Source organism: Sinohyriopsis cumingii, chromosome 9, assembly GCF_028554795.1.
Source record: "Sinohyriopsis cumingii isolate HCF-2022 chromosome 9, ASM2855479v2, whole genome shotgun sequence".
Taxonomy (NCBI): Eukaryota; Metazoa; Mollusca; class Bivalvia; order Unionida; family Unionidae; genus Sinohyriopsis; species Sinohyriopsis cumingii.
In genome coordinates this window covers 2,503,303-2,509,307 of record NC_142969.1, presented here as the reverse complement: position 1 = coordinate 2,509,307, position 6,005 = coordinate 2,503,303, and positions in this window count along the sequence as shown.

Here is a 6,005-nt window from a genome sequence, read left to right as displayed (position 1 = left end):
GCTTTCAAAAAACTTTTTCTTCTTCACTCTGTGTTGATGGAATATAATGGGTTATTTTCTTCACTCTCTGTTGATAGTATATATATAAAGGGTTATTTCTTCACTGCGTGTGGATAGTGTATAATGGTTTTCTTCTTCTTCCCTCTGTGGTGTGTGTGTGTGTGTGTGTGTTCGCGTACGTTTTGTAGATCGCATATTTGGTTGTTTTTCTTCTTCTTCCTCCCGAGTGTGGATAGTATATTTGCGGTTTGTATGCGTTAGCGACGTTGTGTGGATAGTATATTTGGGGTTTGTATGCGTTCGCGTACGTTTGTGTGGATAGTTTATTTGGGGTTTGCATTATCTCCCTTCTGTGTTGATAGTGTATTTGGGGATTGTATGCGTTCGCGTACGTTTGTGTGGATAGTTTATTTGGGGTTTGTATTATCTCCCTTCTGTGTTGATAGTGTATTTGGGGTTTGCATGCGTTCGCGTACGTTTGTGTGGATAGTTTATTTGGGGTTTGTATTATCTCCCTTATGTGCTGATAGTATATTTGGGGTTTGTTTTTTCCCTTCCCTCTGTGTGTGTGTGTGTGTGTGTGTGTGTGTGTGTGTGTGTGTTCGCGTACGTTGTGTAGATCGTATATTTGGTTGTTTTTTCTTCTTCCTCCCGAGTGTGGATAGCATATTTGGAGTTTGTATGCGTTAGCGACGTTGTGTGGATAGTATATTTTGGGTTTGTATGCGTTCGCGTACGTTTGTGTGGATAGTTTATTTGGGGTTTGTATTATCTCCTTCTGTGTTGATAGCATATTTGGGGTTTGTATGCGTTCGCGTACGTTTGTGTGGATAGTTTATTTGGGGTTTGTATTATCTCCCTTCTGTGTTGATAGTATATTTGGGGTTTGTATGCGTTCGCGTACGTTTGTGTGGGTAGTTTATTTGGGGTTTGTATTATCTCCCTTCTGTGTTGATAGTATATTTGGGGTTTGTATGCGTTCGCGTACGTTTGTGTGGATAGTTTATTTGGGGCTTGTATTATCTCCCTTCTGTGTTGATAGTATATTTGGGGTTTGTTTTTTCCTCTTCCCTCTGTGTGTGTGTGTGTGTGTGTGTGTGTGTTTGTGTGTTCGCGTACGTTGTGTAGATCATATATTTGGTTGTTTTTTTTCTTCCTCCCGAGTGTGGATAGTATATTTGGGGTTTGTTTTTTCTTCTTCCCTCTGTGTGTGTGTGTGTGTGTGTGTGTATGAGTCTGCGCGTGTATGTTGTGTGTGTGTGTGTGTGTGTGTGTGTGTGTGTGTGTGTGTTCGCGTACGTTGTGTAGATCGTATATTTGGTTGTTTTCTTTCTTCCTCCCGAGTGTGGATAGTATATTTGTGGTTTGTTTTTTCCTCTTCCCTCTTTGTGTGTGTGTGTGTGTGTGTGTGTGTGTGTGTATTGGTCTCTGTTTGTCCCTATAAAACTCACTTTATCCCTATCAGATACACTCTACCTACCTACCTACAGTAGCGCGTATTCAGGTCAGCCACTTGCAACACTGTTGCCATTTATCCCCTAGTGTTCAGTACAGTGACGTCACTGACGCTGGAAATTTTGAGACTATAAATATCGACTTGGGGATTTCCACATTTTGTAGCTATACATATATACTAGAATTCATAAACAGGAACGTCACTCAAGCTGAGGCTATAAAAAGATAGTGGGATTTTCCAAAGGAAAGACCCACAAGTTGGAGCTATAAATAGATAGTGGGATTTCATAGGAATTTCAGCTGATTATAGATACATAGGTATTTATCCACGATCGTCACAGAAGTTGATATTGTAAGTAGTTACTAATTTTATCCATTTTAGTCTAAACCATTGTAACTTAATTTTCGGGGATATTTTTATTTTCCTTTAAATTCTGGGACAATTTCGTCATTTTAACGTTACTTTTAGTCACATCCATTTTGTCGTTGAGCATTTCCTTGATTATAGCTATTTATAGCATCATTACAATTATGCAAATTTTTGAACACCCCAGAAAGATTTCAGGTCTTGGTAATGCTTTATATATAAATCTCACGCTTGTACTAGTGTATGTATGTTTCTGTCTCTGTTGTGTTTGACCCTCTACCATCATTGTCCCTAGACAATCCCACCATGTTCAATTCCCCTTGACGCTATACAGACCCACCATGTTCAGTTTAAAATATGTTAAATTCCCTTGAGGCTATATCCCCCAGGGGTTTCCGTAATGTTAAATTTCCCATTGTCCCTAGACAGTCCCACGATCTATTCCCCATGTTAAATTCCCCTTGTACGTATATCGGCCCACAGTTTTTTCCCATGTTAATTCCCCTTGTACGTATATTAACCCACGATTTTTCGCCATGTTAAATTTCCATTGTACGTATAGTGGCCCAGGGGTCTCCGTAATGCTAATTTCCATTGTACGTATAGTGGCCCACTTAACTACTGGCAATTCATTAAGTCTTCATAGAATACAAAGAAATTAGTTCCCGTAGTAAATATAACCATTGATAACCTCTACTCTGATTGCCACTGAATATGACTGCATCTGAGAAATACCCATGAAAACCAGGGTACTGGACTTGAACTTGTGTTTATCCAGAAGGTTATGTACTTACAGATCAATTTTTCAGTTGGTGTATGGATAGATGTACTTATGATGTAGTAAAGTTCCTCAACACGTGCAGGAAGATACAATATAAAACATAACAAAGGTAGAACTAGATGCATATCCCGTTAAGAAAAGATTGATAGTAAATAGTCTGGCTTATATTATTTCTTCGTATAAATATATCGAACATCTTAAACATAATTATCGCACACTCTATACCCTTTCCAGTGATTGCATAACTGGAATATGTCATATATCTTCCAGACTGGTTTATAATCCCAGACTGTATATTTCCTCTTTAATATCTTGTAACATGCTCTTCCAGGCAGTATACTGTTTCTTGAGATAATTTTTGCAGTTAGGTAGATACTGTGAAGATAATAGCATCGCTGATATATTCGTAAGATTGGCCATCTTGTTTCTGACATCAGATTACTTTTTTAGCTTCTCCCTTCCTTTACGAAATATAAATTCAGGCCTTCGTATCTCACAGCTTCTTATCATTAGAGATACTGTGGCACATCTATCACATTCCTTAACTAATTTCCATTTTATTTCGAATTATATGGATTATAATTGAAATGTCATCTGTCCGTTAGCCATGTACATGGGTCCGTCGGTGTTCACTAGTCGATTAGGATCTGTTTCCTTTCCCGTGACATAAAAGGGACACAACGTCGATCAGGAAACAATGCCGTGGTTAGGAATGACTTTTATTGTTGTACATCCAGTGAACCATTTAGACTACTTAATGTAGTATTTTGGCAACTATATTCAAGGGAAAGACTACATTTTTCTTATTAGGGTATTGCTAACTTAGAAGATGCCTAAGTGAAAGCCAATTACATCACTATACTAGTCCTAACTACACGAATAGCCCTAGCCCTAACTACATGAATACACTAGCCCTAACTGCATGAATAGCCCTAGCATTAACTATATGAACACACTAGCCCTAACTACACGTATAGCCCTAGCACTAACTACATGAATTCACTAGCAATAATTACATGAATAGCCCTAGCCCTAACTATATGAATACACTAGCCCTAACTACACGAATAGCCCTAACACTAACTAACTGAATACACTGTCGTTTAGTAGCAGTCATCAAACAATGTGTAGGTGATAGCACAGAAGCATAATTCAATGTCCTTTTCGAAAGATATGAAAATATATTTCACGAGAATATTATGGTGTCTCTTTACGTACAGGGCAAACTAAATTAGTACAAAAGAACAAATTGTTACTGAGATTAGCACACCTTTATGATTATGAGGTGATCACCTACAGAGTTATTGAGTAAATATTGCATAATGGACCAAAGACAGAGTCGTCACCTTGTGCCCCAGATATCAATAACATGTTGACAGTGATGGAGTAGATTTGTTGACAGTGACAAAGTAAATTTTACAATGGCACGATCTCCTGGTAAGTTATGTTTAGTTGAAGAAGCAGGTTGTGTAAATATTTAAATATGAGAGTGGTCTTGTTAGGCATTTTATTCATTATTACTTTGCATGCCTTCTTCCTCACCTTTTCACCCCGTCTATCTTTAATTAATAGCTTGGATCTGTATCTTACGCACTCCTTTACAGGTATTCCTTTCAGTTCCGCTATAAACAGACATGGTATATATTTGTTTGTAAATGGCATGCCATAGATATTATCAGTGAGTAGACAGTGTTATTACACTGGCTGATAACAAGGATACTATCGTTGAGTAGCCATTGTAATTATGCCAATTGATACAATGGATATTATCTGGTGAGTGGTCACTAGAATCAAAATGGCTGACAGTTTGTTTATATCTAAATAACAGTCTCTTGTATTAATGTTGAATCTATGTCTGGCATCATTTGCATAATATTATCACTGTATGTTGGTAAGAATGATCCATGTAATGTATTTTCAGATTAATACAGACAATATGTTTATCTATGATAGTTCTTAGAAATGATATATCCTCGAGTATTCTAGATGTATCGTAACATGGATCACGTTCTTACGGACCACTTCTTTTGTTTTCCTTCTGCTTATCATTACTGTAAAGACTTCCGTCTGTAACTTACCCTTTGCTTTAATCCTGAAAGTTTTAATGACATCTATGGTGTTCGTCCTGGATATTGGTCCAATAGTTTTCGTCAATTTATATTACGTAATATTGACCAGGATCCCTTCTCTTCATCTAGTACACCTATTAGCACCATCATTGTGTAACAACCCATGTTTTGAGCAAGATCTATATTCTCATTATCAATCCAGACATTCATTAGTCATCTTAAATGGTAAAAAGTTGCATATATATTCTGCAGAGGACTCACAATGTCCATGCTATGAAAGTATCTTATGGAGCTATGAAGTTCTTGGGTAACTAATTCAGTGATGACTGCATAAATCTAATGCCATCAAAGAACTTAATTGTTGGCTTGCGGTTTGTTTTATTGCCGCTTCCTAAAACCTATATTTCATAAATGTTTGGCATAACAGTATTACTCTGTATGGGATTACTCTTTTCTAATATGAATTTAAGTAGCTGGGTAAGAGCTACACTCTTCAGGACTTTTATTGGCAGTCACACTCTTCAGGACTTTTGTTGACAATTACACTCTTCGGGACTTTTGTTGGCAATTACACTCTTCGGGACGTTTGTTGACAGTTATACTCTTCGGGACTTATGTTGTTTAAGGTACATATAATTAGTTGGGTAAGAGATTAAAATCTTTTTGGGACTGTTCTTGACAAATGTAAATTTAATTACATGGGTGTATCAGTAACGCTGTTTGAGAATGTTCTTGAGGAAAGTACATGTAATTTGATGGGTATGAGAAATACTCTCTGGGATTGTTCTTGACATATATATATATATATATATATATATATATATATATATATATATATATATATATATATATATATATATATATATATTACGTAAGAGAATTCCTTCACCAGCTTTTACGTGAAGATTTGTTTCGTAAACTCTAAGTCAATCCGTTTCTCAATTCCGAGAGAGAGAGAGAGAGAGAGAGAGAGAGAGAAGAAAGGAAGGAAGTTCAAGTCATTTGATGTAGTGTCACTCGATGATGAAGACGTGACTACATTCTTGGGGAATTGAAGGTACTCGGGATCGAGCTGCAAAAGACAAAGCCTGCTTGAGCTTCTGGCCCGCAAAACTGATGTCGACCCACAGCTGGGCTTAATATACCCGCTTTCTTAAGACAACGCCAAATATGGCGCGTTCTTTAGGTCTTGCGTTTGGCCAGAATCTCAAAGCGAGGCTTCGTAGTCTCTTACAGATTATTGTCTAGGTCTATGTACATTATTACGTAAGTACTTCTGCAGGATCAGCACATTTGCCCTCTATAAGAATTTTTGGAATCTGTCTAGTTCGCT